The sequence below is a fragment of the Pogoniulus pusillus genome, chromosome 18, assembly GCF_015220805.1.
Source record: "Pogoniulus pusillus isolate bPogPus1 chromosome 18, bPogPus1.pri, whole genome shotgun sequence".
In the NCBI taxonomy this organism is placed as follows: Eukaryota; Metazoa; Chordata; class Aves; order Piciformes; family Lybiidae; genus Pogoniulus; species Pogoniulus pusillus.
This window is the reverse complement of record NC_087281.1, coordinates 16,293,336-16,303,481: the sequence shown is the minus strand read 5'-3', so window position 1 is coordinate 16,303,481 and position 10,146 is coordinate 16,293,336. Positions and strand designations below refer to the sequence as shown.

The 10,146-nt window shown below is 41.8% G+C and overlaps 1 long non-coding RNA gene across 1 annotated transcript; it reads left to right on the top strand.

Annotated features, from left to right (window-relative positions):
* Positions 1-4,058: 4,058 nt before the first annotated feature.
* On the top strand, positions 4,059-9,500 carry LOC135183307 (uncharacterized). Its single transcript, XR_010305498.1, has 3 exons — positions 4,059-4,107; positions 7,645-7,705; positions 8,940-9,500. It is a non-coding gene; the product is annotated as an uncharacterized LOC135183307 (long non-coding RNA).
* The last annotated feature ends 646 nt before the right edge of the window (positions 9,501-10,146 follow it).

The following is a 10,146-nucleotide window of genomic DNA, read 5'->3' as shown; positions in this document are numbered from 1 at the left end:
TGTTAGAGTAGGAAAGTGAATTTTCACCTCATCATTTTGTATTGAAATGGTTTGGCTTATGAAAGTAGAATAATCAAGAAAAGTATTTCAAATATAGCTTCACTAAAGAACAGAGGAAATTGCATTGTCTGCTGAGTTTGAAAATCTGTCTATAATTATATTTATACTTCTTGATCAAGTGCATAGTCTCAGAGTGTAGCCTTCCTCTTAGGAAAATTGCAGCCCTGTGGCATGATTTCAAGAGAGTATGTCTGTATATTAGCTATAAAAGATAATCAAATTGTTGATGCAGTTGTTCACTGGTTTCTTCTTATTCCTGTAGCTTAATTTGTTATAATTTGGTTTTCTCTATGTATTGTTGCATGCTGTAGTCTGAGAGGAAAATGATTCATCTGTAGCTAAGGATAGTATGGAATTTTACTGTAAATGTCTTTAATTTATATTTCACATGCAATGCTTGTATATCTGAAGTGCTCTTTGTGAACAGGAGTGGAATTTCAGCAATTCTAATATTTTCTTTTGTTCTGTGATCTTAGCACATAAATTGAAAACATTATTAGAATGAAAGCTATCTGTATAGCTGTGCTTTTGCAGTAAAACTAGCTGCCTAGATGTTGCTGGGCTTTTTTATTGTCTCTAATACCACAGTAATGGTGTCACTTACAAGGTTAGATTTTTCTACTCATCCACTTATGATGCCTGTTTCCAAACTGAGTCTTGTCTTTGGGAAAACAAAACAAAATAAAACCCCCCACAATAAAAAGTGACTCCTAAAGAGACTCCTTTCACAGTACACCTACACCATGTGATCTGTGAATAGGGTGGATAACTAAGAGAGAACAACACAAGGAAGATGTGTCACCTGGCCACCTTGGCTCTCTGCCATGTCTTGGTGATGTGTACTCCCATAGTAGCAGCCACAGTGCTGGGAAGCCTCTGTGGTCCTTTCCTCCTCATCTACTGATACTGGCTCAGATACAGCTCTGAGCAATAACAAGGAGTGGAGGGAATGGGCAGTACAGATGCACAAAGCCAGATCATTAGCCAGGATTGATGAAAATAAAAATAGCCAATGTAGATGGCTTATCACAATTGCTTTTTAGATGTGGGTGCCTCCATCCTTGAGAAGGGCAGAGCTGCAACACCCGCTCCACCATGTACCAGGGTTCTCAGGTACTGCTGGATCTGTGTTTATACAAAGTGAAATGTAATACAGTCAAAATATTTTTCCCTTCAAGACCTCTGCATTTTGGAAGAAATAGTTTCCCTTTCTAGACAGGAATGAACTGTAAATAATATACCTCAGCCCTGTTACTTTCAAACTCTGGCTTAAAAACAGAAAAAAGGATGTTTTTCACATTGGGTAGGTAAGGCAGCATCTCCCTTCTGAGCACTTTTTGTGCCATATAATAGTGAGTTTAGATATGTCACATCTACTTAGTACCTATACAGTGGACTTTCACGAAACAGTCATGTAAGTAGAGCCATCATTTCCAGTGTGAGCAACTTAGGTGACCCCACCTGCCTGGCCCTCCTAGCTTCCAGACTATACAGAGGAATGAAACAATGCAATTTCTAGTTCAACACCCACTGAAACAAAATCATTAATTCCTTCCCTTGATTTTGAAAGTCTCATCTTCATGTCTTCTGAGACATATCAGGTTGGACTGGATGATCTTGGAGATCTCTTCCAACCTAGCTGATTCTATGGTTCTATGATTTGTGTCTTCACAAACACAAATAGGTAGTACCCATTTTCCCTTTTTTTCTTCCATATGCTAAATGCTAAGGCCTATTAATGTTGTAAAGTTTTAGGTAAAAGGAAGGGTCTTGGACATGTAAAAATCTAGCCTCCAGACCATAAACTTTCAAAGGAATAGAACACAATAAATCTTATCAACAAGGAGCGCAAACTAAGACTGTCCTAAGAAACCTTTTTAAAGTTACAAGAGAATTATAGACACATTCAAAAGGTTCTGCTGAAAACTACTATTGAAATCTCGAAGCTATTATGAATATCCTTTGGTGTTACTTGAGACTGCCTGTAACATTCTACAGAAGATGTGATTCTCCCTTTAACTGTACAGGGTGCTTCAAAAGCCTGCAAGAGTTATAATGTTCTAATAAATAGTATTGCTATTTTTTTTAAACAAATGCTCTTTCCAAGAAGAAAAGTAAAGGGGGAAGAAAAAAAAGGAAAGAAAAACATGTAGGAAGCAAAGTTTTCTCTATCAAGAAAAAGTAGAAAGAAGACAGATGAAAATATTTAGTATGCATGTATCAGTAGCGGCCAATATGGTGAAACTCCAGGATTGATAAAGAAATTAATTACTAGAAGGAGTCTACAAGCAATTACACACTAAAGGCTTTTGTAAGTGGCTTGTTGAAGTTCTGAGAAATGTCACTAAACCTGGCTGCCTCAATTACTTCCCAAAATCACAGAGGCTGAAAATTTGATTTACAAGTACTGCTGCCATCTGTCTGTCCCCACAGCTCAGAATACAGACATATTCTTCACATGAGAATTAAAGCTCTTTGTCTGTCTTCTGGACAACATCACAAAGATTGTGCTGTGATACCTGCTGAACAGCATGTATTTAGGTGTTAAGCTTGGATGTAATGATGTTTGCAATGCAGTGATTTTTAGAGGGTTTTGTGCCTGAGCTGGTAAAACCCTCAACTGTACTGTTAGGGGATGTTAAATCTCCCTGTGAAACCAGCTCGACTCGTATGTTTCTGCTCTGCAGCACCAAACCTGATGAGCCAAATCACTGTGAACATGTGTTTCTTTCTAGTCACTGAGCCTTACTGATAGTTCAGCAGAGAGCTAAGCTTAATTCCTGGTAAGAGGGCAGCTTTCCTGTAATTATGTATGCCTCATCCTCTCCCAGAGAACCCACTTTTTAAACTGTTCTTATTTGTGCTTGGTAAGGAAGATTCTTCGGCAGTGATTCTCAGTGAGTAATCTAGGGAGCTTGGTGGTAATTTCCCTAAGTTCTTACACAGCATGATGCTATAAAGTATGATAAGATGCCTGCTGTCTACACCATCTGAGGAGTAACTAGCTTCACTTGCATTTTGTTTACTGGTGTTCTGCAGCCTGGAAAATTTGTGTTTGGGGCTTTGAAACTCTTTCTGTCTGATCCTGTATACATTTAAGGGAAAGAGAGGGAACTGATATTACAGTTAAATATTTATATGACATTAGCCTGTGATTATTTCTTGCTTGGAGAAAAATGTCTCTTTATTCATGGGCATGCCTGTGAATCTGAGTGGCTCTGGGGCATAACAACAGTCACTGGAAAGTTGGTATTTGGGACTTGTCTAATTCCCAACACTTTTGCTGGATAAACATCTTCTGAGAGGAATGAATCTTGCTGGGTGTCACATATCAGAGCAGGTAGTTTTTCTCTGGAAACTAACTTTGAAATGCTAACTATTTTTTTTCAAGCTATTTATTAATTATTCCTGAAGTTATTCTGTGCAGCTACTCCATTTCTCAGCGTTTGGATTGGCCTTATCAGGCAAGAACAACCTGTGGGCTCCATCTTCTGACCCATTGTTCCTCAGAACAACTCCCTGGGCCAGGAGTGTTCATGTTGGGAGGGATAACCAGATAGTAGTGCCCTGAATACTGTGCTTGAGTCAGCTCCTGGCTTGGTGTTTGTCACAACCTCATAGAATCAACCAGGTTGGAAGAGACCTCCAAACTTATCCAGTCCAACCTAGCACCCAGCCCTGTCCAGTCAAACAGACCATGGCACTAAGTGCCTCAGACAGGCTTTTCTTGAGCACCTCCAAGGTCAGCGACTCTACCACTTCCCTGGGCAGCCCATTCCAATGCCAACCACACTCTCTGGCAAAAACTACCTCCTAACATCCAGACCTAAGCCATAAGACTTGTTGCCAGTATCTACCCAGTGTTAGTTGGGGAAGGCCCTCCCTGCCCACTCCCCTTTTAAATCTGGGTCCTGTTAGAGTCTCCTCCCAGCCCAGGTGTCACCACTTTGCCCTCCCTGCCCCCTCCCCTATTTAATGGGCCCCGGGAAAGGCAGAAGCCCTAAGCTTGCCCAACTGGGCAGAGGGATCCTTCTCCCCTTGTGACTGGTGAGTGCCCGTGGCGTGCACTGGGTGACTGGTGGAGGGGATCTAAAGGCCGGGGGGCCTGAGTGGCCCCCCGGTTAGGTAGGTTAGGGATTTGATGGCTACTCCAACATCACTCACAGGTGCTTGCTTAGACTCTTAATCTCTGAGCCACTTGTTAATTAAATATGATCTCCTATTCCTCTCAGCATTCCAACCTGCATCTAAGGATGTAGATGGAAAGATTACCTGTGCCCTGATCCCTCAACTACTTTTTACACTCAGGACCATTAGTGTAAAGGCAAAAACAGGTTCAGGAGGTAGGGGTCAGTGTATAGAAGATTCTTTCTACCTATCTTGTTTCTCACCTTCTTATTCCCTGGTTTCTTTCTTTTTATCCCTGCTCTAGCATGGGACCTCCACATGAGTCTATTTATAGATGCTACCAACTCCACCAGGCAACTCCTCCTGCTGCTCTTCCTTTATTGTTCCTTACTTTTGGCATCTACTTCCAGCTTCCTGCTGCATCTCTATCCTCCCCTATTTGCACCCCCCCAACCTTTTCAGTTTGTGCCCTATACCAATATTTATTCAAATCTTAGACTTGTGCTTCCAGAGCAATCTTTTGACCTAAACTTAATTGTGTTACACACAAAATCATTAAAGGAAAAAGCAAAACCATCAAGATAAGTAATTGCAAATCTGAAGGTCTGATCATTGTGTTTGGTTACTTCTATCAGTGCAAAAATACCCAAAAATCAACTTTCCATTCTGAGAGTTTTAAATGTTCAGATAGTGCATAAAGAATCTGACTACACAGTGCATCTTTGTGACTTGTGAAATAAATTCCTAATTGTTGAGTAGTGAATGGGTGTTTTAGATTAAAATAGATACAATTTTAATGAGTCTGAACTATCACCCAGCCGTGTCCAATCAACTAGACCATGGCACTAAATGCCTCATCCAGTCTTCTCTTGAACATCTCCAGTGACAACGACTCCACTACCTCCCTGGGCAGCCCATTCCAATGCCAATCACTCCCTCTGTAAAGAACTTCCTCCTAATATCCAGCCTAGACCTCCCCCAGCACAATTTGAGACTGTGTCCTCTTGTTCTGTTGCTGGCAGAAGAGATCAACCCCCACCTGGCTACAATGTCCCTTCAGGTAGTTGTAGACAGCAATGAGGTCACCCCTGAGCCTCCTCTTATGCAGGCTGCACACTCCCAGCTCCCTCAGCCTCTCCTCAGAGGGCTGTGTTCCAGGCCTCTCACTTCCTGGCTGCCAGTGAGAAACTTAAGTAATTAATTTCTTCCTAAAGAGATTTTCCTGAATCCATGAAGAAGCTGAAATAAATGAAACACCTTCCCGTATTTTACAAGAAGTTCATCTTACTTTTAGTAAACTTATTACCTTCTAGCCATGTAGCTGGTTATGCTTTCCTAATGCATGATGAAATCTGTTGAATCTGAAGGCAGGGTAATTAATGACATCTCAAGATCATTTGTTATTAAAAGCAGTGACTGTTCTTATGGCTCATACCTCATTAGAGAGGCTCAAAGCATTTTATAAACACTGACACCTCTCGGAAGAGTTGGAGGGATATATAAATTGCTAAAAAGAAATATTCTTGTATGTGAACATTGCACACTGTCTTTTCTTCTCAAAATGTTTTCCAAACATGCAAATGCATTCAAAGCTCCATTCTGTATGGCACTATATACAGTACAAAAGCAACCTAGTAAGGGTTAGGGTAGGAAGTGAAGCTCTAGTTGCCACTGAAAATGACAGAACATTCTGAGATGAAAACAGTAAATCCTCAAGCTAGAATTTGGCTAGGATATGAGAGTTGATATCTCTATACTCTTGGAAATGAAATAATGCTACTTTTAATTACCACTGTGTCGAGGGTGTTCACTTATGCTTAAACACAACTCCTATTAACATAAATGTGGGCTTTGTGTTAGCACAGCAGCAGAAAGTTGAGTCATATGCAGTGAAATAATAGTGAATCACTAAACCTGCCTATAATAAGTGTCCCCTAGACTAGCTAGGCACTAATGGTTTGTGAGTGCTTAAAATGGTGTAACTGCAATGCTCAGCAGGGACAGGGCAGCTTTTATCTCTATTCGCAGCAGAAAACACATACTCCCATCCTGGATCACATGAAGGATGTACAAACATGCAGAGGAAAGGGAAATTTTAGATATGGACAGGCTTTCACAATGCTCCATCCATTCTCAGGCTCTGAACAACAGGTGGGTGTTTCAAGTATGTACAGGCAGCTGGAAAAGGTTTGTGGCACACATGAGAGGGAATGAAGCCATCCTGACATCTTGCAAAGGCCAGAAGTGCTAGTGCTGGGGCAATGCAGTGGGTTGATTGGTGCCTGTATAAAGGCATGTGGTAAAAGATTCCCTGACAAACAGCACAATGCTTAAACTGAGGCACAAGGATTGAATGGGTGTGATGGTTTGGGTGTTCCCTGCCCCCCCCCCCCTCCCAGTTTGGAAATCACTCAGTCTAGACTCAGCTGGCTCTGGAACTTGAATGAAGCTTACTATTTACAGCTTAGCAGAGTATACAAGCAGATATTTACAGTATATACAGAAACACAACAGCCCTCCCAGAAACCTGAGTCCCCAGGAGCGACTCCCAACTGCCCCTTCACCTTCCCTCTACCCCTCTCAACCTTACCCCAGTCACAAGGAAGACTGGAGGTTCGGCCAGGGGGTTAGGAAGCAAAGTGGCTTAATCAAAGAAACAGCAGAGAGAGGTGAGGTTAGGGATGCAGCTCAGCCAGTTCCCTAGCAGCAGTGCCCTTATCTATGTTTTGATTCTTATTCTTGTAAATCTCAGCAAGCCAATGAGTGAGGTAGACATCAGTCTTGTTTTCCTTCCACAGCCTGTAGTCTAGTCCTTCTCACCAAAACATTCTAGCTAGGCTCAAACCAGCACAATGGGGGAAGAAGAAGGCATGAACACTGCTTTCCCCCACCTTGCAGGCTTGAAAGGGGAACAGCAAAGGTGCCCTTTCCACACATGTACTGACTCATGGGAAAGCCTGTGTTGGAATCAGCTGGTGATTGTCTAGATTCTTTGCACCCAGTATATATGGCAAGTGGACACATAGTCTAGGAAAACTATAAATAGAGTGAGGATAAAAGTGCAGAGTTCCCACTTTGCAGAGTCCTCACTTTTGGACAGTTCCCATTTTGCACGGCTCCAATTTTGCACCATTCTGTGTAGTCCCACTCTTGCACAGTTCATGCTGCTTACACACAAGTCTGCAAGTTCAGCAAGTCCTTGGGTGCATTCAAGCAAGAGCTACCAGTGGCACCCGGACATGGCTTCTCTTGGACCACACCGCAGCCTGACTTTCTGCTCACCACCCCAGAGCTGCGGAACATGACAGCAGTTTGGCTCTTTCCCCTGTGCTGCCAAAACAGTGCCACTCCCTGACCTTTTGCCTCGTGGAAGCTGTGTCAGACACTTTGATTTAGGTGGGTTTATTTGCCTCAGACTTCTGCTGCATGGATCCATGACATAGATATTGCTTTCAGTTTCAGGGGCTGCCGCAAAGAAATTCCTCAGGGATCACTGCTGTATTCCCACCTCACCTCTGTAAGTAAAGTCTGCTGTTCCCTTAGGTTCTCTGCTCAGCCTGATTTATAAGTGGGGGAAAGTTGTGTTGTACCTTAGCCTTTTCCATTTTCTGACTTTCCTAAATCACTGAACTTGCCCATGAGCATCCTTGTGAGGATTAGAACCTGCAAATAAACCTTGACTAGTTCTGCATATAGTTTGGGGATGAGTTTTTGGGGGAAAATAAAAATAATTCTATTTTTATAATTCCTGCCTTGGCCAATTAATCCCCTACCAAATAAATGAGGTGAATAAATTAAACCCAAACATATGTGACAGCTATGAAATTAACATCTTATAATTCCTGTCCCAGGTTCAAAAAGCAGTTGGAGTTACTCTGCTCCTGTCCCTACAGCCACTGTGGTGTGCACTGCATTGCAAGCTAGAAAACATTGTGCATGATGAAAGGCTCAGAGCCAATAGGGTTGCAGCAGCCTTAATTAAAAATGTAATTAAAACCCCAGAGGGTTACTGTTAGCCAAAGAGGATAGGAGAAACCAGAAGGTTGGCTTGGGTTGAATTGTTTTCCCTAATATATTGGAGTGGGAATGGAACTACAGAGATAACAGGGCAATTAAAATTGAGAAGTTAATGATGACTCAAAATGGCTGGGAAAGACTGACTTTTTCTCAGTTTTCATATCTGCTTATGGTCTATTAAATAAAGAAAAAAAGAAGTTTGAATAATCAGGCAGTCAGAATAATGCAGTAAAATTAATTGCTGATTAAGAACACAGAAAGACTAATGGTGAAATACGTGATTCAATGGCTCTGGTAATACATATTTCAAAAGAGCTGGAAGAACTGTGGAGACTGAATGTCTCCAGTCATTAAGGGGATGCTGTATGTTTGCAACAGCTGCCTTTATGTACCTAAAGGCAGTGCTAAGTTACAAAACTCATCCCTCTGTAGTCACAGTGAGGGAGTCACCTCCAGAAGACAACAGTATTACGGAAGATCCAGGAGTCTATGAGAGAGCCATTTCATTCATCTGGGCACACAAACTAGTGTCTTGATGCAGACAACATGAAACTCCTCCTTTGTTTCATACCAAAACTGTCTATGGAGAGACATGGGGAAATATAATGTTTTCCATCAGAGATGGATATGATGAAACCTGCTACTGCTCCACACATATTATAGTGTTCTTATTACTAGGACGTTAAGAGTCTTATTGAGTTCTCACTGTTTTCTTTCTCCCTTGCCTCCATCAGCTTCCAAAGGAAAAATGAAGGAAACTCTAAGGCAGAAGTGAGGCATCTTCAAAGGGCAAAGCTGCCACTTCATCAGCTTGTCCTAGCACTAAGCTCAGAATAGTAAACTTCAAAGCCTCTCTTCTTCAGCAGCTGGATGAAACAAGCATAACATGTATCAGCACAGATATGCTTTTTCTCACTCCAGAGTTAAGGGAACATCTTTTATGCATTTAAAGACTAGGAAATCAAAAGTGATTCCCTCTTGATTTCATTCTTGTGTCTTAATCCTTTAATTAGAAATGATAGCTGGCAAGAATCTGTTTCGTTAACAGGAACCAGCAGAGAACTGTAGAGCTGGTATACCATAAAGAGTTCCAGGAATAAGATTAATATGATAAAATATCCAGTGGGAGAACAGGACAATAAGCTATCCAGAGGCCAGTGATTCATCCTTCCATTGTGCACCAGTCTTGCCACCTTCCCTTACTGCTGATGTGTACACAATCATTTGCATCCTCTGTGTGCGCTCTGAAAGCAGTGTGAAATGACTGTACACAGGATAGTCTGGAGGGAGAGTTCCAACTGTTACATAAGAGAACCCCAGGTGTACTGGTATGAAAAGAGAGAAAACAGCTCTGACAAGGAGACCATGTATTAAATATTAAAACACTGCCTATCCCAGCCACTGTGGGCTCATATGGAGCATTAGTACACCATGCACTATCAATGGGTGGCACCAGGGAAAAACTATTTTGCATGTATTTTCTCCTATAGACTGTTAATTAAAAACAAGTATGAGTGAGAGAAAGAAAGAGAGAGAGAGAGAGAAAGAAAGCAAGCAAGCCAAAGACAGTGTTTTCTTTGCTGCCCTGCCCCTTCTGAATAGCCTACCTGGGGCAGAGCTGGCTGTGTGCTGACATTCCCAGCTGCATGTTGTGTCCTCACTTGCAGCTCGCCAGAAAAAAAAACAAAGGGAGAAGAGTGGGCAGCTCTTGTACTTCTTTAGGTAGATCTATACAGTGTCTCTGCAAGTTGGTTATTACCAGCCACAGTTGCTGCAGCAGCTTTGCATTTTAACCCAATTTCATGGCATAATAAAAGCTCTTATAATTACTCTGTGCTTGCTTGCACAAAGGTATGTCAACCCTTGTCTAATAACTGTTGTGCTAAACAGCCAATTCCAGTCAAATCTTTGGAGCTCTCAAAGGTATTCTGGTCCTATAAA